Source organism: Euleptes europaea, chromosome 1 (assembly GCF_029931775.1).
Source record: "Euleptes europaea isolate rEulEur1 chromosome 1, rEulEur1.hap1, whole genome shotgun sequence".
Taxonomy (NCBI): domain Eukaryota; kingdom Metazoa; phylum Chordata; class Lepidosauria; order Squamata; family Sphaerodactylidae; genus Euleptes; species Euleptes europaea.
In genome coordinates, this window is record NC_079312.1 from 111387338 (window position 1) to 111410538 (window position 23201).

Genomic DNA, 23201 nt, shown 5'->3' on the forward strand with positions numbered 1-23201 from the left:
GTAGCATATAGAAAATGTATCTTTTACTATAAGACTGATGTTATGATTATTGGTGAACTTTTAGTGTTTCCACTAATATAGGGTTGCCAATCTCCATGTACTAGCTGGAGAACTCCTGTTATTACAACTGATCTCCAGCAGGTAGAGATCAGTTCCCCTGGAGAAAATGGCCACTTTGGCAATTGGACTCTATGGCACTGAAGTCCCTCCCCTCCCCAAACCCCGCCCTCCTCAGGCTCTGCCCCAAAAACCTTTTGGTTTGCAGTCAGGGTGTATCTGTCCAAAAAAGGCAGCCATGGTAGGCTGCCTGGCCCAGCCTGCCTATTAAAAAATAGCATATTTAAAAGTATGACATAGATCACCTTATTTAAAATAAACCCAATAAAGTTAAACCCAAGCTGTTGACTCATTTGTGGGGTGCCTGGGACAAATCCAGTTAATGACACAATGATGGGTTTTCCGTGGAAGTTCCTCAAGTTTTGTCAGGTACTCCCCACTCTGAACTATCTACAGCAGGGTGTCAAACATAAGGCCCACCTTGAGTGCTCTTATGTGGCGCTTGAGCCAGCCAAGGCAGCCACGCCCCACCCCTCTTGATCTGGGCTGGCAAGGCATGGCCCAGCCCAACCAAGTGTCATTTATGCCATATCCGGTCTTCGTAACAATTGAGCAACACCCCGACCTACAGTTTCCCTACTTCTGTTTATCTTCCTTTGTGCCTAGATGTGAGCAGAGCACCAAACCTTCAGAGGTAGCTGACTACCTGTAGACCCAAGTTGATGTGGGGGGGAACCCTTTAGACTATTAATTTATTTTGCCATACAATATGTACTGTTTTCAGCCCTTTATATGCTAGAGTCGTTTGGGTTGAAATTGAATGTAAACATCATATCTCACACATTTTAAACAAAAAGAAACTGAAAATAATTTTATATTCAAATACTACATTTGCAAGATGTTTACAAGGCTTGCTGCTGTCTTGGGAATTTACCTTATTTTCCCTACCTTGTTTCTTCTAGATTTTTGTTTTACTCTTGTTTAATTTCCCCCTTTAAAATAGGAGATTAAATTTAGCAACATTTTGCAAACCTTTTGTAATTGTAATCCTATACTTTACATACCTTTTTCTATTACCATACATGCACAAGATCTATAAAGCATCTAATGCTGCATCCGAAGTCAAAATTTCATGCAGAGGAATAACAGATTCAGATCCTGCGACTTTGTTATGATTGAGTCTTTATGGTTTTAATTTCTTTTCTATGGTTGGAGACCAATCCTTTTAAAATCGACAGCTACAAAGGGAAGTTTTCTTTTTCAAAATATATAAATCTTATGAAAGGTTTTGCTGCTATGATATATTTTGCTACTGATATTGAAATGGCCACCTGGCATGGACAGATAAAAATGCACTAGTGATTTTCAAAAGGTCAGCTATTTTTGATGCTACCATATATTTAGAAACCATAACAGTGAATCTAATTCACTAGGAAAAACATTGCTTGATATATCTCCCAGCTGTATTGTACACACTGCAATGTTCTACCACTATTAGCAGTATTATAATATTCACACCATACAAAAAATAATTAAGGCAAAAAAATCAAGCTAGATGGACAATTTCCAGACAATAAAAGAGAAAAATAATAAGAAAATGGATTGTTGCAGGCTAAATGCAATTATATTTGGATGACAGATGCAGAAATTGTCTGAAACAACTGTCAAGACATTATCGAGTGAAAGCTGGGGTTTTTTTTCCTTGTCACTTTTGTTCCTGTTTTTGAAGCTCAGGGAAAAATGTGATTTATAAGATTTCTAGAAGACATTTTTCTGATGGAAAAAGTACACAAACACACATAGTTATATATGTTTATGTCCTACCAACTTCAAAGAGATTTATGCATGTGCAATTTTATTTTGTACTGACATTGTGACCCATCGTTTTGAGAAGCCAGTATGGATGCAGGTAGTGAACTGGAATTTTAATCAGTTACCAACTTAGATATCAGGGAAAGCCAGCATGGTGTAGTGGTTAATGTAGGGTCTGTCTAGGCCTATAAGGTATAGGGTTTTGGCCTAACTGGTTGTTGGCACACCACCCAGGCGTGACGTGGAACACCGCGTCACCCAGGCCTTGAGGGGGCAGTCTGGGGCCGGCTGGCACACCACCGCTCATAAAGGCTGCCTTTGTGTTAAGCTAGCAATTGATAGAGTTCCTTTGTCTTAAGCAAATGATACAGCAAAGGTTTCAGCTTCTTCAGTAGAAATGTATCAAACATACTATGCTTGAACTCTTGGCAAGGCTCATAGTGTTCTAGTGAACGATTCGCTTACTGTCTCTAACCTTTGATTAGGTTGCTGTGGTTACGCAGCTCTGTTGAGCTTTCACTCACTGCTCTGCTGATGCTAAATGTTACATTCTTGCATCTGGTATAAAATAAACTACCGCTGCCCCCTGGGCAGGTCCGCTTCTGGGATTGAACTCTTGTCTCAAGTTTTTCCAACCCCCACAGGTTAAGGTGTTGGACTAGGATCTGGGAAACCCAGGTTCGAATCCCCACTCTGCCATGGAAATTTACTGCATGACCTTGAGCCAGTCACACGCTCTCTGCCTCGACCCTGGCAAGTATTTGGATGGGAGATCTCCAAGGAATACCAGGGGTGTGATGCAGAGGCAGGCAATAGCAAATCCCCTCTGAATGTCTCTTGCCTTGAAAAATCTATGGGATTGCCATAAGTCAGCTGTGACTTGACAGCAACCCCCCCTCCAAAAAAAACACACACAACGACCCTTAGCTGTCACATTATTCATACAATACAGAAGACAACTGTTGTCACTGTGGCCACCATGCTGAGCTGCGATATTATTTGAGGAAAGAGGTATGCTCACCTGCAATTAGAGAGGGAGGATGAAGCGAATAAAGTTCGCAGTCCCTAAGAATTACATCCTGGTAGGGTAGGTAAGAAAAAATATATATCCAGAAATGTGTTTCCCATTGAAATCAGTTAGTCAGATATTAAACCTACTCAACATGTTTAAAATAGCCGAAGAACCAAATCCAACTCATTTTTTTACACACCTCTAGAAATGACTGACCAATCACAAAGTTACCTTCAAGGGTGTAGCTATTGCATTTCTTCACAAGTAAGAGCTTTTTAGAGCACCAGAACTAGGAACAAGGTCATCTATGAAGACTTTAACAAAACTGGGGATTCTTTTTAATGTATGTTTTCTCCAGTTTGTGTCTTGCACTGATCTCTCTTAAATCATTCATTGTTTAGGATATGACCAGATGTCCCATTATTAGGAGTGAGTAAATTAAAGATCACAGTCCAGATAAGTGCGAGTCTAAAATATCTTAGGGCTCATTGACTATTTTTTTAATTGATATACTAATGGCTACATGTACATGTATTCTATAGTGAAAATGTGTTTAGTGAAACATAAGAAGCTCATCAAGAGAATTGTTAGGGTTGCCAATCCCCAGGTACTAGCTGGAGATCTCCTGCTATTACAGCAGATAGAGATCAGTTCACCTGGAGAAAATGGTCGCTATGCCATGCTATGGCATAGAAGTCCCTACCCTCCCCAAATCCCACCCTCCTCAGGCTCTGCCCCAAAAACCTCCTGCAGGTGACGAAGAGGGACCTGGCAACCCTAAGAATTGTGCTGTTGTTATGCAAGTGACATGAATAGCCTCTCCTAAGCAGCATGTATGCGCATCTTGGATTATGGTTATAATGATCACCATGAATAGGGTTGCCAGCTTTGGGTTGGGAAATACCTGGAGATTTTCAGGGTGGAGCCTGAGGAGGGTGGGGTTTGTGGAGGGGAGGGGCTTCAATGGGGCATAATGCCATAGATTTCACCTTCCAAAGCAGGCATGATTAGGGTTGGCAACCAACTGCTCCAAAAACACGCATTTAAATTGTTCCCCTTGGTAGCTGCAGCTTCAGGCAAGGCCTAGCAGGGATTCTTCCTTCTTTCATCTCAGCAATCCGCAAAAGTCCTCAGTTCATTTAATCTCTTTCAGCCTTTTCAAGATCCTGTTTTCTAAGTAGGGTTGCCAACCTCCAGGTGGTGCAGGAAGAACTAATGGTAGACAGACAACATAGTGATGCAACAAAGTGTATAATAGTGCTCAAATAAGCATATAACAAACGAGGAATAATATACAAAACTCTTTCAAAGTCCAAAGTACAAAATGCTAGTTTCAGAGCAAGGAAGGACGATGTTCTTCATGTAGAAGTCACTTAAATAGGAAGACGATAGTTTCTATTTCTTCATCAGTTCCATTTCTAAATATAAAAAATACTTATGTATGATACAATTTTAAATTGCATACTGAGGTATAACAATTTAGAGAAATATTACTTACAGTAGAAGTTTTCTATATATGCACATATAAGTTCCAAAATCCAGTCCGATCTCACATTGGAGAATAGAATACGAACTGTGTGTAACATTCAATATTGAAGTTCCAATACAGGATACATAATTTTTAATACACAGTTGTACAGTTTGAACAATTTGACTGTTCCCAATGGGATACTCCAAGAAACTGCCTAAGCTGCAAAGCACGTAGCGTTAAATCAGCCACAAGTGGCGTATGCAGTCGCATTTTCTTAAAGAGACATGCTCTAAATAAAGCAAGACAAGTCATTATCCAGATTTAAACCATTCGGTTCTAGAGATTGAAATAAATGAATAAAGTAAGCTTCCTTTTGTCTAAGTAAATGTTCGGTGTTTCTTTTATCAAATGGTTTTTCTTTCAGGTGCCAGAGGACAAAAAAGCGGAGCTCATTTTCGTTATGGTGAGCTTTAAGAAAATGTTCTACAACAGGGGCTGTACATATACCAGCCCTTATTCTAGATTTATGTTCAAGGATCCTGGTTTTAATTGGGTGTATGGAGGAACCAATATTTTTTTTGGCAAGGGCAGATCAAGCAATAAAAACAAAATTTTGTGTTGCAGTTGGAAAAGTCTCTAAGCTGAAAAACAAATTCACTATCTAGCCGTTTAAATTCTTTGACTTCAAGCGCCAAATTGCACGCCAGGCATTTATGGCACCGGTAATGTCCCTTTCCATTGATATGGGTATCTGCGTTAATGAGCAAATCCGTATGAACTAGCTTATCATGGTTGGAAGTTTTTCTATGTATCCAATTTTCGGGATCTGTTGACAACCAGGGATGTTTGAAAGTAAATGCCAATGATGTCTAATGATTGCAGTGATATGATTAGATAAATGATTATAACGGAAAGCAAAGGTAAGTGGTTGATTAACTGTATGATGTTTAATACTATCACAATAAAGAAATTCATTTCTATCTCTGATGTCAGTTCTGGGAGTCGCAGATCTGTTTAAAGGGCCCCCGCGCCTTCACGGGGCTTCCCTGAAGGCGCGCTGGGGGGGGGGGCTTTAAACAGATTTGTGCCTCCCGGCCAGGAGGCACAAATCTGTTCCACACACACCCCCGTGCGCCTTCAGGAAAGCCCCGTGAAGGCCCCGGGGGGGGGGGATTTTCCCTCGAACTCCGGATCTCGCCCGAATTTCGGGGATCCGAAGCGGGGCAGTTCGGACTTCGGCACGGCCTGAATTTAAAAGGGCCGAGTTTTGCCAAAGCCGAACTGTACTGAATTTTTTTCAACAGCCCTAATATGGCTACTGACACATGCGCAGACCGCTGGGCTTGATGCAAGTTATAGCTTTCTCCACATCTTTGTCCAATACTGAGGAAGATGCAAAAACTACAACTCTTGTCAACTCCAGCACAAAGCCATGCTAGAAAACATGAGAAGAAGCATTATATAGGAAAAACTGGCCCAGTTAGAGCCTGCCTTCTGTTTAAAGAACATAAGAAAGGCCCTGCTGGATCAGACCAAGGCCCATCAAGTCCAGCAGTCTGTTCACATAGTGGCAACCAGGTGCCTCTAGGAAGCCACAAACAAGACAATTGCAGCAGAACCATCCTGCCTGTGTTCCACCGCACCCAAAATAATAGGCATGCTCCTCTGATACTAGAGAGAATAGGTATGCAGCATGACTAGTATCCATTCTAACTAATAGCCATGAATACCCGTCTCCTCCATGAATATGCCCACTCCCCTCTTAAAGCCCTCCAAGCTGGCAGCCATCACCACATCCTGGGGCAGGGAGTTCCACAATTTAATTATGCATTGTGTGAAAAAATACTTCCTTTTATTACAGAAGCATCTGTAATGTCAGCTTACACTTTTCTGTTGGAAACATAAAGTTTATGGCCTGTAGAAGGAGGAAATGGCAGAGAGGCAGCATCTCTCTCTCTCTCTCTGTGTGTGTGTGTGTACATGCATTTTGTGACTATCCCATCAAGTATTTCTGAACATTCAACATGTACATTCACAAACATGTGAGAGGTTTTCTGTTGAGCATGGCACGATTTACCCATCATTGCACAGAGCCTTGTATGTGCAGCTTTCAGTTCATCATGGAGGACTTAATTAATTAAGATTTTGTGTGTGCTGTGTTTTGTCAAGATGCAAGAATGCACATGCACATCAACAACTGCAGAAAAAAAGGTTGATGCAATTATACATATGATCACACCTCAAAATGCTGAAGTGTTATCAGTGCATGTGCTCACCCTGAGCTGTGTACAGATGGAGGGCAGATACAAAAGACATGAAGGAACCCAACACTGCAGCAAACTGCATATGTTCCGATTCCAGAATTCATTTTCGCAAGTCGTGGAATACAGAAGAGAGCAAACGCACATACCGACAAAGAAAACTGTCATTCGTAAACTGTGACATGGCAACTACTTAAAATGCAAACATGTGGAGACAACTCATCCAGCAATTTGTTTGTCAGAAGCAGCTCCCTTTGCTGGTCAGGTGATTTTTCACCATGACAGGGCAAACGGCCTGCGGCTTGACATATTGATATCAAACAGGCAAGGCTTTTCTTATTATTTAAACTCCAAGCCAGAGCAAGCTTTATCTGCTAAATATCTGCATGCCAAGCTGCCATTTAAGGAACAGGAGCAGGCCACATTAAAAAAAAAAAAGCTGTCAACACTAATTGTGGCAAATTATTCTCGCTCTCTAGACATACAGGCTGTTTGGCCCCTGTAAAGTGCACTTTATGATGGAATGTCCTTACTCTCCTTTTTTTTTTTTTTTTTACTATTTTAACTCTATGTACACTGTTAGCTGCAGTACTGTAGTCCAACCTCTGCTCACAACCTGAGTTCTAGCCCAACAGAAGTTGGTTTCAGGTAGCTGGCTCGAGGTTGACTCAGCCTTCCAAGATCGGTAAAATGAGTACCCAGCTTGCTGGGGGTAAAGGGAAGATGACTGGGGAACGCACTGGCAAACCACCCCGTAAACAGAGTCTGCCTCATAAATGTCAGGACTTGACGTCACCCCATGGGTCAGGAATGATCCGATGCTTGCACAGGGGACCGTTACCTTTACCTTTACACTGTTACTGCAGTATAAAGAATACAGTGGGATTTTTCATTACATGCAACCATTAGAAGACCCAGCAACACACATTTAAGCTGGGAGTTTCATCCTCTTTTAAGTTCTGCATGTCAACTTTCCCGGTTCCCAATCTCCAAATATTTTTATATGTCTTTGTAAAGAGCACCATAAAGACCAGGATGGTCAATCGCCCACAGGCACCATTTCAAGTTTTGCATGCAGGTTTGAGTCTCCATGAACAAAAGCTCAGGAATCAGAAGCCAACACAGCAAAGTCAGGCCAGAGCAATGAAGGTGACATGGCTGAAATTGCTGGTTAATTAATCTGCATAAGAGGAAGAACAAATGTTACGTGAGCAAATAAGCCAACTTGCTTGGAAAGGTTTCCCTCTCTCCAAGCCTGACTTTTTGACAAAGGCCATTTAGGCATGACAAATTTGTCTTGGGTTTGTCGCTCGCTTGGCACAGTTTTTTAATCTGAATTCTTAAAATGTTATGCATAGAGGCTTACTGGTCCAAAGAACTGTTTATCTTTATGTGGAAAAGGCCATTTTATTTTTTTTAATGCTTCTGTATGTTCGATAAAGCGATAAAAATATAGAAAAAAATTAATGCATGTCCAACCACGGGAAAGACACCCCCTTACACTTAGGTAAATTTACCCCTCTGAACACTAGTTTTGGGTTGGCTTGGCTGCATCGTGATGCTGGACATTCGTCACCAACCAGTGGGAATCTTTAAGTTGTTTTAATGGGGAAAGCCAGAGACGCATGCTCTGAAAATGGCATCTAGCCTCTCCTTTCTACCATCTGTAAGCATTTTCCAAAGCCCTGCAAAGTTGCTGCCCACAGCTGGGAACGAGCAGTATGGGCAATGATTCGGCAGAGTTGGTAACATGGGGATTCTCTGATATGTGATTGGCCAGTTCACCCAATTGTTCATTCACCCAGCCTGGGCACTGGAGGTGTGAGAAATCCCACTAATGTTGCCGGCTGCACATGCCATCTTTAAGGTCATTGCACCCCATGTCATGGAAAATCCTCCCACAACCAAAGTACCATTAAATCACCTTCACATTTCTTATAAATATCCAAGAAACAAGTGGACTACTGAATGTGCCTCAGTGTGTGAAATTATATGTACTCTCCCCATCAATGCAATGGCACACATATTAGCTGATAATTTGGTTGCGAGTAAAGAGGGATATTACCAGGAAAAGTGGGGGAGCAGAATTTGTACTTCTTTGAAAACCTATGGGACTTTGGGAGACAAATCACTGTGGACTTGTAACAATGGGCAAACTGTGTTTGTATCTACGCACAACAACACACAACAAACAAGTGATTACAATCGCAAAGACCAACTCACAGATTTATTGCCGAATTAGTGAATTATTGAAGTATTGAATCAGTGATAATTTGATTAGATTTTTTAAAAAATCCGTGTAACTTGGGGCAGGGGGGAACACAAGGGGGGAATCAGGACCACAGCAATGAAACATGGCTTCTGGAGCTTCCATGTTTGCAGAAGTATGGGAGGGGGAGGAGAGGGGGAGGGGGGAAACTGGACATTTCGGGGCATGAGTTTAAGAGCCCGGGGTTTGCCTTATGCACACAAATCCCATACATTTGACACAAGTTGAACTCGGATTGGAATTTACATTTGTGCTAAAACAGGATCGGGAAGTCGTGGGGTTAGAACCGAGTTGAACTTAGAGGGAAGGAGAAATCATACATAACTCCAATGAAAAACTGAGTCAGACCGGTGGAGAATGTGAGTCAAAGTACCCATGCATAAATGGCCTTTCATAGTGTTACAAGAATATTGAAACCACATTGCACATTGTTAGTGTTAAGAGCTGGGTTTTGTTTTGTTCTTTTTTTACCTCAAAGCCAACAGAACGTTCTTTTTAAAAATGGCCATTATGGTTCACACTGGTTAGTCAAATTCAGCTATTTTGATTACTGCAAAGTTGAAGACAGGTGCTTTCTTGATAACATGTAGTAATCCGGTTAGGATGAAATTCCCTATGATGTCCCCTCATCAAAGGATCCTCCCCCTCAAATTTCATGCAGAAAAGAGAAAGCCTCCCGGTTCTAAAGGCAATTCTCTCTTGCAAATAGGGAAGATAGAGAGATATGTGTTAATCTCACAATCTCACAAAGTAATCTCACAAGGTAGGCAGAAGGGCAAGCAGGAGGAAGCAAACATTTGGCAAACTCAAATTTGGGAACGAGCACTTGCATCAATCCTGGTTTACAAAATGCCCCTGAGGAGCAATGTCCATGCTGTTATGCTGGTACTTGGTGGAGGGAACTGTCCCAACAGCCTGCTAGCTAGGGAATGTAAGTAGTGTGCAGTGAGCTCCTCCCTCTCCTGCCATTCATGTCAGTTCCAGTGGCAGACTCAGATTGAAGAAATCAGCAGCCACTGTAAAGCCCTTGTCTACTCCTGTGGGGCTCTTCCAAGACTTCTGCTTCCCACCAAAAGGAGCCTGCTTCACCTTGTGAACTGGGATGCTGCTATCCAGCTTGCCAGTCAGACTGTCAAACAGCCCAACTCTCTCTCTTTCTCTTTCCCAGATGAAATAGGCCACCTCCTTGGCTTTGGTCTTCATATGCACCCTGGTCCTTGTCCATTGCTCAACCACTGTGAGTGTGATTACTTGCAAGGAAAGCAAACACTAAGAGTTGTGCAAGTATTACTGAGGCTTCCACTCAACATGCTTTTTTTAAGGATACCTTTTAGGCAGTGCAACCTTAGAATGTTAACAGAACCTATGGAAATGTATTAATAGAGGAGAGAGCCTGGGCATCTGCTTTTAGATTTTGGCCGAAGCTAACTTGCCTCCCCAGAAACAGGTGGGCTCTTTTTACTGAGGATGGATGCCTTTAGAATAACCTGGCAGAAACTAATAACCTCTCGCCTGAACTGTTTGGGGATCTCCCCTAATGATATTGCCTTAGTCTGACCTCTATTAAAAATCTGATTTTGAAATGCCTCTATGCCTTAGATGAGCTCAGTACCAGAATCCAGGCCCGTAGAGTTTGTTCTCCTCTTTATTTGGGATTGGTGTATCCAAACTCCAGCCCAGTCTATCTTGACTATTTGACAGTTCCCAAATACCGACGAGTCTTTACGCTGGGCTGGCTCATCTTGATTCAGTTCCAACGGCAGAACTTTTCGGCCGCTTTGGGAGGATTCTATTTGCAGATAGACAATGTAGCTGTGACACAGGGAGCCTTGACACCTTGCTATATTTTCCTTTTGGGTTGTACAAAATTTCATAGGTATAGAACTATGTTTGTCTCTCCCTTTCTAAAAGATCTGGTTAGCATTCCATCCCATTGTTAACTACAGACCCTTTTGGCTGGATTATAATATCACCCTGGCAGTTGCCAAGTTTTTTCCCCCATGTAATCAAATCTAGTAGTTAGATAGATCTGAGCAACTTGATGTCATAGGTGTATTTATTGTTATTATTATTGTTACTCTTGTTGTTGTTGTTCTGTTGTTGGAACTGTTTGTGCTCAAGACTATTGTCATAAGGATATAAAGGATAACTGAGGTGAGGAAATGTATTAATTACTGTATTTAAAATATTTGTATTCTGACTTATTCCCCTAGACTTAAGGTGGCCAACAGTGGAACAAGTTCCCAGGACACAAATTAACAAAATAAGAACAATGATTAAAAACACACAGATTAAAAACACACAGATTAAAAACACACACAGCCAAATCTGCTGAAACAGTTCACCATTTACCAATAGCCCTCTGCAATAGAACTGTCTTGCATGCCCTCCTACACATAGCTAATGAAGGCACTATCTGTTTACCTACCAAGGAGAAATCCCATGAGTTAGCTATTGCTGGATGGATGATCCTATGAGAGTGTACTACAAGGAGAAGACTAAGGGGACCAGCAGGATATGTGGTTCAGTAAATATAAGGGCCCTAGGCTATAAAGGTTATAACCAGTGCTTTGAATTTTCCCCAAGGTAGATTGGAAATTAATGCAGTTGATGCAGCACTGGAGTGATATATTCTGACAGCCTGAATCCATAGAGGATCCTTGATGCTATGTTTTGCACCAGCTGAAACTTCAAAGATGTCTTCAAAGGCAGCCCCATGTAGAGTGCTCATAGTCATTGTTTTATAGACTGATTTATGTTTACTGTTGCTTTTATAGAAATAGTATTTTATTTGTTTTGTTGGAAGCACTCTTGGGTGTTTTCTTTGTGACCAAAAGATGGGATAACAAGTTTGCTGCATAAGTATTCCAAATGCATATGTGACTTAAACATATATAAATGATTTGGAGGCTTGGGAGCATAGCAAGCTGACATATAGAACTCAAAGGAGATCTTAATTTGGCCAGTGCTGTGACAGGAGATTATTTGGGAGCCCTATCTTAACTGCTCTGGCATCCTATGTATAATGTCAGGGATTCTGAATGTATGGTGGAGAAACACAGCTATGGCCATTGTCCCTGTTCATGAACCCCACATCTTCAATATCCTTGAAGAACCAAACTCAAGGGGGACCGAATCTGTACAAGCAGAGGCCCTGGTTTAAAAAGCATCTAAAATGCACAACAAAGTCCCAAACCAAAGATATACACAGAAATCACTGGTTCAGGCCATTAACATGATTTTCCAGAATGGTAATAAACTCAAGATTCTTGGGAAAACCCTCCCAAAATCACATGTGTTGTTTTTCATCTCTGGGTGCTGCTCGCCAGCTACAGCTTGTGTTTTTCCTTGATTCTTCTGATTTCCCAAACAATGGCATTTATCACATCCAACTGGATCCTTGCAAGGGAGGAGCACAGAGCGCTTCCAACCAATCATCTTTGGCGACAAGTAACAGAGAGTCACAGTTCTCTTCCCCTCCCTCCTTTGTGGAGGTGGAGCCTTCCAAAATAATGTGATTATTCTGAGAGAACATTTTTGTCTTCCTCTTGGGTTCCCTTGAGACTTGGTTCTGTTGCTTGAATTATCTGGATACTTATGTCTGCGTGCTCATTCTTTGTACTGCTCAGCCATTTCTAACATGGTCACAACTGTTCTCCACCTCACAACATAAAATATGTTCAAGATGAGGTTGTGGAAATGCATTTGGTGGATTCCTGAATCTTTTTTTACCCTAAGGCAACATCTTACATTAGTTTTGGACCACCTTCAGTCCTCTTGTTCAAAAGAAACTACTATAAATTGTAAAGGGTAATGTGTAAAGATGTAAATGTCAAACCTTCTGGCAAGAGCATCTCCAAAACGTTTTGAAGAATAACAGATGGATGCTATTAATGCTATTTGTCTTCATGAGTAAGTGAATTCTCATGCTGTTAGTCTATTGGTTGAACTACAAACAAATGTGTTTTTTTTCTATTGACAAACCCCTAGCTGAAGGGATATGCAGCCATTGAATCATGTCCATGAATTTATTTATTTACTAAATTTGTGTGCCACCTCTCCAGACCTACAGAAGGAAGCTCACAACTAAAACAGTAAAACAAAACCAAGTAAGGAATTAAAGTCAATAAAAAGCAGTCTGGGGAAAAAGCAATATTTAAATAGGTTCTTGTAGGTTATCCGGGCTGTGTGACCTTGGTCTTGGTATTTTCCTTCCTGATGTTTCGCCAGCAGCTGTGGCAGGCATCTTCAGAGGATTAAAACTGAAGGACAGTGTCCTTCAGTGTTAACACTGTCCTTCAGTGTTAATCTGTCCTTCAGTGTTAATCCTCTGAGGATGCCTGCCACAGCTGCTGGCGAACGTCAGGGAAGAAAATACCAAGACCATGGTCACACAGCCTGGATAACCTACAAGAACCAATGAACTCTGACCGTGAAAGCCTTCGACAATATTTAAATAGTTGAACAGTCTAAATCTATGGGGAAAGGGTTAATGATACAATAATCACATGTTGTAGGAATAACCTTACATGCAGCCTAGAGAAAGGAGAGATGGGCATCCCATTCCTAAAAGGGGAGTGGACCCATGGTGGCTGGGAGTGGCGCAGCCACCCTACTGCCTCAGAGGCTTCCTAGTCGCCAGGGAAGGGGGGAAAAGCATTTTAAAAAATAAAATAAAGAAAAAAGGGGGAAATACCCCATGTGGAACAGCAAGGCTCTGCCACCAAAAAAAGGCGGCATAGCTGCTCAAGGGGCGTTCCTGGGGCAAAAGGGCTGTGGAAGCTGGCTAAAGGCAGCTCCGCCCCCCAAAAATGTCCCCCACACCAGTGTGGCTAAGCCAGCAGCAGAGGCCAGCGGTGCCTGGACACAACCATGTTTGTCCCTGCACTGGCGTAGTTGCTACTGGTGGCACCTATGCCGGCGCGGAGTCACTCCAGCTCCTTAGGAGCTTCACCCCCACTTTCAGGAATTGGCTCTATGTGCTTAGAGACAAGAGGGTCGGTGCACTAGTGTTGAAAAAAGGGGCGAGGAAGGATAGGAAAGCAGTATGTGGACTAACCACATATGTAGACAATATGTGGAGAATAAGGAAGCACAAGGACTGCTTGTGTATTAATTTTAAATAGCCAATTATATCACTGGCTGCTGGACTCTAGTGGAAGCGGATTCAGTTGTAGAATCTGTGGCATCTAAATCAGCCTACCTACTTACTCTAGATGCTTATTTGCATCGTTGAAGTTACTACTAAGAGAGGGTCTTCATTGAAATCTGAGAAAAATAAAACGTGTAATTATGACAGCAGTGAAAATGATGATGAGGGTGATATAGCTTGACCCAATTTTACCATTCCGCTCATTAAATGGAAGTAATCATAGCCTTTGTAGAATGATGACTATAGGGAAGGATATAATTTTGAATCCACATATAAGTAAAACAAGCATTATGGAATGGCCAAGCTGGACGGCCATTTCCAGCCAAAAACCATCAGAAGCTGCACCTCACAGATCTAACATTTAAAATATTGAAATTCTGATTTGCTGTTATTGAAATGTCATTTTGTAAGCCACACCAACCCTGAGGCAGCATTTCTAGAAATGTAAGGGAAAAGTGAGAGAATGGAATATTCAATGATTCCAAGGACTGCTAATGAGAGAGGAGTTTTTTAATCGCTAGGTCACCGGTTCAAATCCAGGCCAAATGAATCATCTCAAGTCAGTGGGATATCCACTAATAATCAGCACTTAGTAATGTGTCTAATGCTAGGGGCCTATATTTGAAAATGTCAGCAGAGGTATTTAATCCGAAAGCATGTTGAGTAAGTATTATTTACAGAAGATGTATTCTAATTCCTAAATGGTTCTTATAAAATATGGTGTCCATGACGCGTTGGTGATATATAATTAGACTGTTTACATCTATTCAAAGGTTTTTATAGACTCAATACAGATCATAATTATAGTATTTCTTACATGGCACATCAAGGAAACCACAAGTTACAGTTTCTTTTCTTTCTTTTTTTAAGAAACAGCCAGGTTAATATTAAACATGATTGCACTTGTTAAGGACATTTAATTTCCCTAGGATGTTATGAGGGTCAATATCCAAAAGGTTACAAAAAGATTTATTGAGGGGGGGGAGTCAAACTATTTTTAAGTGGAATGTGCATGAGTGAACATCACATTTGCCTAACTGGAGGAGGACAAGGTAGAAAAAGGTCTTTATCAATGCCATAATCTTACAAAAAAGAATGTCTGCAGAGGGGGTATCCGCCCCCTCAAAATAACCCTATGCCAAGGATATTCATTAGGGTTGCTAACTGCCAGGTAGTAGCAGGAGACCTTCTGCTAATTCAATTGATCTCCAGCCGATAGAGATCAGATCACCTGGAGAAAAATGGCCGCTTTGGCAATTGAACTCTATGGCATTGAAATCGCTCCCCTCCCCAAACCCCTCCCTCTTCAGGCTCCACCCCAAAAATCTCCTGCCAGTTGCGAAGAGGGACCTGGCAACCCTAATGTGCGTGCACAATTCTTTTATGCTGCTGGAAAAGTCCCAGTGACAGAGGGTAGTGTGGGGATTCTAGCCCAGGGTTCGTGAAGGAGAAAAGAATTGAGCTGGCCTTCAGAAATAAAGCTCAGCTCATTTTCCATCGAACAATGCAAGGACCTGCCAAGCAGTACAACTTGAGGGAAGCCATTGGCACATACCTGTCCCTCTTCTTCCTACCCTTTGGTGCCTTGGAATTGCTCACATGAAGAATCTGGAGGACCTTTTCTCTTTTTTCTTTTGGAGGAGATCTCAAGAGCTGTACGGGCATGGTATTTGCCTCCCTCAAGTCCTCCTGCCTTCACTGGCCGCTTACATCTTTGGTAGCTTCAAAAACAATTGATAGCTGAGCCAAAAGGTACTTTCTCTCTGAGCCAGGGGTGAATGTAATTGAACTGAGCAAAGTTAACCCTTCTAAGCCTACTGAAGTCAAATTTGTTACCAGTACACTCTCTCTCTCTCTCTCTCTCTCTCTCTCTCTCTCAGAAGGGGGCCTCAAAACAGATGACAGGTGATACAATTTCAACGACTTTCTTATTGGTACTTCCACACCAGCCTGTAACTGCTCTGAGCTCAAATTTCCACCCAGCCACTGGTGTGGGACTACTGGCACTCTCTATAGTAGGACCAAAATGGGCAGCAGTTGACAATATCACTGATCCTAGTCCCCCCCCCCCCTTTCAAAAAATATCTCAGAGCTCTGGTCCATTCAATCTGGATTGACTATACCCGTTTGTGGGAGGTGAAGCAAAGGAGCTGATGTTCAGAAAAAAGGAGTTTACTGGGCCACCACTAAACACACACAACTGGGATTACTTGCTCTAGATTTCTACTGTTATGTCAGCTGTATCCTGAACTAGTCTTGCCATCCCCACTGCCCTGGCCCCTGCCTTTACTCAATGAAGTGGCGGGAGTAAACCAGGATGGAAACAGAATCACCAAATGCTCCCACCTGCCCCATACCTCTCCAGCTGACAACCCTATGCTGAACTGTTGTGATGTCAATTGACACTGATGAGCAGTGTTAACTGTTGTGGTAACAAAAATACCAACCATACACTGTTTGCTAATAGCCCAGCTTGTGTGAGTAAAGGGAAAGGTCAGTTTGCCTAGGGAAAACAAATGATGAAGGACCAAGTGAAGAAGAAGAGTTGGTTTTTATACCCTGCTTTTCTCTACCTTTGAGTAGTCTCAAAATGGCTTACAATTGCCTTCCCTTCCCCTCCCCACGACAGACACCTTGTGAGGTAAGTGGGGCTGAGAGAGTTCAGAGAGAGCTTTGATTAACCCAAGGTCACCCAGCAGGCTTCATGGGAAGGAGTGGGGAAACAACCCCGGTTCACCATATTAGAGTCCGATGCTCGTGTGGAGGAGTGGGGAATCAAACCTGTTTCTCCAGATTAGAGTCCACCGCTCTTAATTACTACACCACGCTGGCTTTGGGGGGTGGGGAGAGAGTAGGGCTACAGACTGCAATGACATTCAGAAGGTATTTAAACTTAATTTTTGTTTTTTAATATTTGAATGTGACTTTTCTCCTGCAAAACTGAAAGTTGAGCTGCCTGATTTAGGACTAGTACATGAGTCTTTGAGAGCCATTGCTGTAGAACCACCCCATTGCACTTGTCCACTGGATAATGGTCTCTGCTGAACACATGAAGCTGCCTTATACTGAATCAGACCCTTGGTCCATCAAAGTTAGTATTGTCTACTCAGCCCAGCAGCGGCTCTCCAGGGTCACAGGCAGAGGTCTTTCACATCACCTACTTGCCTGGTCCATTTTACTGGAGATGCCGGGGATTGAACCTGGGACCTTCCGCATGCCAAGCAGATGCTCTACCACTGAGCCACGACCCCTCCCTGATAATCTGCTATTAGTTTGTGACACGTGTTGGCATGTGGAAGTGTTAAATTGCATGGGGAAAGATATATGTAAGTCATCATGGGTGACAGTGAGATAAGAATTACCCAGTAGGTGTCCATGGTACTTATGCAACCACATTGTGTGTGTGTGTGTGTGTGTGTGTGTGTGTGTGTGTGTGTGTGTGTGTGTGTATAAAGTGCCGTTAAGTCGCAGCCGACTTATGGCGACCCCTTTTGGGGTTTTCATGGCAAGAGTCTAACAAAGGTGGTTTGCCAGTGCCTTCCTCTGCACAGCAAACCTGGTATTCCTTGGTGGCAGAGCCCTTATCACATAACACAGGGACCACTGACATACCAGACTTTGCCTTTGAGTTTTTCATTCCACTATCTATGTGAATATTTGATTGTTGTCAATGTTGAAAAGAAAGTGGAAGAAAAATACTGTTGATGCTAATAAGCATTCTGGCCAGGGGCTAGCTTTGTTGTTGTGTTTTTTTCAGCTACTGAAGAAAGAACTACTTTAAGTCTTAGGCATGAAGATACCCACTGATGTGAACGTCTATTGCATTAAAAAAGAGATCAGCTGGAAAGACCTAAGTCTGAGGAACAATTGTTGCCCTTCTTCTGGCTAATAAGAGTAATCTGTTTCCAGAGTTGTGAAAAGTGAACCTTTTGATAGTTTTAAAATCCTTTAATTTCTTTTTTTTTTAAAGAATGAAAAGAACAACATCTACAGTTAAGCAGGCTCTTCATTAGCTACTTAACGTTAGTCATAAATTACTGTTTACCTGGCGACTGAAATCAGGACACCTACAAGGTGCGCTTTGAAGTTAACTTGTTGGCTACAAAGAGCTGTTGAAAGTGCTGTTGAAAAGCTGCTTGATCTCCAGACTGGGTCCTTTGAAGTTGCGAACTAATAGAAGATTATTTTTATTCCAAGTGATCAAGCAATTAATGAGATGAAATAGTGGGAAGACAGGCTTAATGCAAACTATTGTGGCTCAATCAGATGCTAAACCTTCCATAAAGCATTAGGAAACAGAGCTGGAAACAAGCAAGAAATTGAACCATGCAAGTTGAAAGCAGAAAGGAGAGCAGAGGAGGAAAAAAGCCATGCAATCTGTGTGGCAGAACTAAAAAATATTTAATGCCTGACACGTTGTGTTTTATAAAAATAAAATGGTACTTTGTATGCATATATATATATATATATATATATATATATATATATATATATATATATATATATATATATATATATATATATATATATATATATATATATCTTAACAGAGTAATGCTTACAACAGCCCTGTCTGGAAGGCCATTATTATTCCTATGCTTCAGAAGGGAGCTGAAGCCAAGAGAGTGTGGTTTGCTTAAGGCCACCTGATGAGTTTGTATCTGATATAAAATTTGAACCAGTAACCTCCTGTATCACAGCTCACCCATTTAACCTCTGTGCCATATACTCACAGTATGAGTAGAAGGAACAACTTTACCCCAAGCATAGCCATGATTTACAGCACAATCCTATGCAAAGCTCCAATCCATACGTTGTAGGAACGCCAGCCTGGGGATCCCCTGGAATTACAGCTCAACTCCAGATTATAGAGATCAAATCTTCTGCAGAGAACGGGTGCTTTGGAGGGTGGGCTCCATGGCATTATACCCCACTGAGGTCCCTGTCCTCCCCAGGCTCAATCCCCAAATCTCCAGGAGTTTCCCAACATGTATCTGGCAACCCTACCCTCCCATTCCCCCGCTGGTGGCCAGGGGGGACCTGGCAACCCTAATACATTACTAGATGTTACTATGTAATCATTAGCAACCTGCGTTTGTGCTGCTGGCCGGCCAGCCAGCCAATCTGGACTTTGATAAAACATCTCTGTTTCTCTCCCTCTTCCCTTCAGATTATTCTGGCATTATTGGATGACCAGATATCTGGACCCCTGCCTTAAGAATCAGACATTTGGTCAGACTTGTATGGGTAAGGGAGCTGTACACAACTTTTGCCTTCTTTCTTGATTTTCCTTTCGGCCGTTACACTTCCCCTTTTGAGTGGAGTAACTTGTATGGTGTTTAGACACTTGGAGAGACTGCCTTCTTGCGTGAGCGTCTAGTAGTGGTTGTTGCTAGTGAATGCTTAGTATTATTTTGACTGTTTTATTGTGCTAATTCCTCAATCGTGAAACTTTGGGTTGCCAACCTCCAGGTGGTTAGCAGAAAAACGAACAGGCACTGATAGCAATGGTCATTTATGGAAAGCAATAGAATCAAGCAAAACACAACGACATTAATATAACATAATGTCCCGAAAATCAACAAACAACTATCAGGCATGCCGGGTGAAACATCTACCCAAGCAAGTGAAGGCGGTGCGTTCCAGTCAGGACAGCTGGGCGAGCTTGTAGCAAGGTCCCGGAAGGTGGGTAAAAATAGTTGACTGTGTTTCCATGCAGATCGTAGCGGCGCCTCTAGCCTGCAGTTGAGTAACAATCCACAACAGGACAGAAAGTTGTGGTGACCCGAGATAGGAGCTTGAACCTCCAGGTGGTGGCTGGAGATTCTCCTGCTATTACAACTGATCTCCAGGTGACAGAAATCAGTTCACCTGGAGAAAATGGCTGCTTTGGAAGGTAGACTCTATGGCACTGTATCCCATTGAAGTCCTTTCTCTTTCCAAACCCCACCCTCCCTAAACCCCACATCCAAAATCTCCAGGTATTTCCCAACCTGGAGCTGGCAACCCTACTATTACTCCCTTCAATAAACGATGGTTTCATTCTACCCAGATCTCAGTTTTTCTTCCAACCCTTGCAACTTGGTCAAAGAACTCTTAAAGCCATTGTATAGATCACTGCCCAGATTGTAGGCCTAGTTTAGAAGCTTACAAGAGCTCCTTTAGTTTATAAGTGAGAGAGGCACTCTCTTTTTTAGCATAAATTGTGGCTTAAACTGGAAAGTAGGATATAGTCACAATTACACATATATAGTACATGTCCCTTCTAACCATACATGGCAATAATGGTGTAGTGGATTGACTGTGCTTTGGTTTATGCATCCACCTAGGACAGCACTGCCATCACACTGTGCCAAAGTGATCCAAGCCTCTCCTTTCCCCCGTGCAGGTAGCTTCTAGCGAGAGCCAGCATGGTGTAGTGGTTAAGAGTGGTGGTTTGGAGCGGTGGACTCTGATCTGGAGAACCGGGTTTGATTCCCCACTCCGCCACATGAGTGGCAGAGGCTAATCTGGTGAACTGGATTTGTTTCCCCACTCCTACACACAAAGCCAGCTGGGTGACCTTGGGCAAGTCACAGCTCTGTTAGAGCTCTCTCAGCCCCGCCTACTAGGGTTGCCAATTTCCAGGTAGTAGCAGGAAATCTCCTGCTCTTACAACTGATCTCCAGCCGATAGAGATAAGTTCACCTGGAGAAAATGGCCGCCTTTGGCAATTGGACTCTATGGCATTGAAGTCCCTCTTCTCTCCAAACCCCACCCTTCTCAGGCTGCACTCCAAAAACCTCCCACCAGTTGTGAAGAGGGACCTGGCAACCCTACCGCCTACCTCACAGGGTGTCTGTTGTGGGGAGGAGAAGGGAAGGTGATTGTAAGCCGGTTTGACTCTCCCGTAAGTGGTAGAGAAAGTCGGCATATAAAAACCAACTCTTCTTCTTCTACATAAGCTTAGTTATCATACCAATGCAACACTTTCCTTGGCTCCTCATCCCTGGTGCGCTAAGCACAAATTATTTCTTTGCTCAAGCATTAGACCAGTTTAACAGATATGCTAGGTGGGTGTTTCTGCCTCATTAGCATCATGCTTAAATCAGGCCTTGATCTCGATGGCCGAAAAAGTCACACTTTATTTTTGAACTCTGAAGGGATTTTTGCATGGTAATTAGCAGTGCGTTCCAGGCTGAATTACCCCACATATTTTTTTTTTGAATTTTGCACGCTGAACCCTCATGCCGGAAGTGACTGTGAACCTGGCACATACCTGCTTCACATTACAAAAGAGCCCATTTAACGCAACCTTTGGTGTTTGCCACGAAGAATCCTCCTCAAGGAACAATGCAAAACAACAGAGGTATGTTAGCTACGTATGTGCTAATAGCTATGCAAACAGGAACAAAGGAGCAGGCGAGTGGGGGGAGTGGAACTTCTCCTTTTGCTTCGGGACCATGAAAAGGCATTTTTAAAGTCGCATTTTTAAAAAGAGCCTTGAGCGAGCATCAAAATTGACCATGCAGAAATGGCCTAACATTAATTTCAGCATTGCAAATGGTAATGTGCGTGGATTGCTAGTCTTACCATATACAATCATAGGAGTCATTTGGCAAACATTAGTCTTGCAAGTGAATAATTTTTAGAGACTCTTAAGAACACCTCTTTCCAAACCTGGTGGAAAAACATTCATACTCCGATGCAGAAATGTTAAACGGCAAGACACCATGACACAGTTTTAATGTGTGCTGTGTATTGTGTTGGAGTAGGGCCAATCCTACCTTGACAAACTGTGCAGCCTAATTGCTTGATGCCTTGGGTGAAATGTTGATCTACCCAGCGCAGTGCTATGGAAGTGTTTGTTGTTTGACTTCAGGTGAGACACAGTTGTGTGAGGTTATTAGCTGATCCTGATGCGAGTAGCCTGCACACTCGGCTGGGAGCCTCTCCCTAATATGTCGAGGTCACCGTCCCCTAAACCATCCCCGATGCCTTGAATGCACACACAGCCAGTCTTGTGCTGGCGTTGCTATAGTTACTGTTGTTTTATCCTCTCCTTTCACCTGCTAATGGCAGAGCTGGAGTGTGCAGTTCCTGCTGCACCCCGTAGCAAGTGGAAGACCAGAGCGGGCGGTAAAGACAGCAGCCGTGCGATGCGAAGGAGTGGAATCAGCAATTTGCAGTGAGAAGGTGTCCTGCCTCTACCACAGCGGTGCTGCGTTTACCTTTGCAACCTCGAGATTACAAGCTGGTAATAATTGTGACGTTCCTCCGCACTGCCCCGGTCAGGCGGTCAGTCGGCTATTTCCTTCTGTCACCAATTAGTGATGAAGTAATGACGGTGTGCGCTCTAGAGTCTTCTGTCACGAAGATCTGTTAGTAGGAACAACAGGGCACTGAAGGCAGGCACAGTTGTTATCGCGCTCTGCCTATAGCGCCTCGAGGAAGGCTATTCATTTCTCTTCCTCATTGCTCAAGGATGCAATTTTGACCCGTTTCAGGAGCAGCCTCTCTTGATCGGTTTCCTCGCATTGTGCTGGTATTAATTAAAACAGAGGACACCTACAAAACAGCCAATACCCGCGGCCACTTATTTAGTGACACTGCGCGACACGTTCAAGGCACTGGGAATGCGATAAATTAAACCTCGGCCGGTGTTAAAGGAACAAGGTCATCGGGCTGAAATTAATCAGTGGTTTTCAAATCAGCGAAAAGGCTCGTTTTCTAGCCCTGGCCTGCAAATTGCAGCTTACAGGAGCACCTCTGCAATTTATGCAGCCTTTTCTTTCTGAAATGTGCCCATATTTTACATCATGTGCACTTCACCCTAGTTCTTTATAGTGTTATGGTAATTGCATCCATAAATTACCATTTTGACATCGACTGTATTTGTACAGAATATCATAGCTGAGCATTGCAGATATTTTAAAATGCCATCGACACTGAATGGAGCTGGAAATGGCTGTGGCTATACAGTTTGACTTTTTCAGCACTAAACATCTGAGTTAAGTTATGTCTGCACTGGACAATTGGTCTGTGGTTTGCTTTAATATATCCAGCTTTAATATATACTCGCTTGCATGGTCCACACCTAATATATATCATCTCTATTTCCAGTTTCTGCTCCAGTTGCAAGATTTTTTTACACGTGAAAACTGGAATCTGATCAAGTCATGACAGCC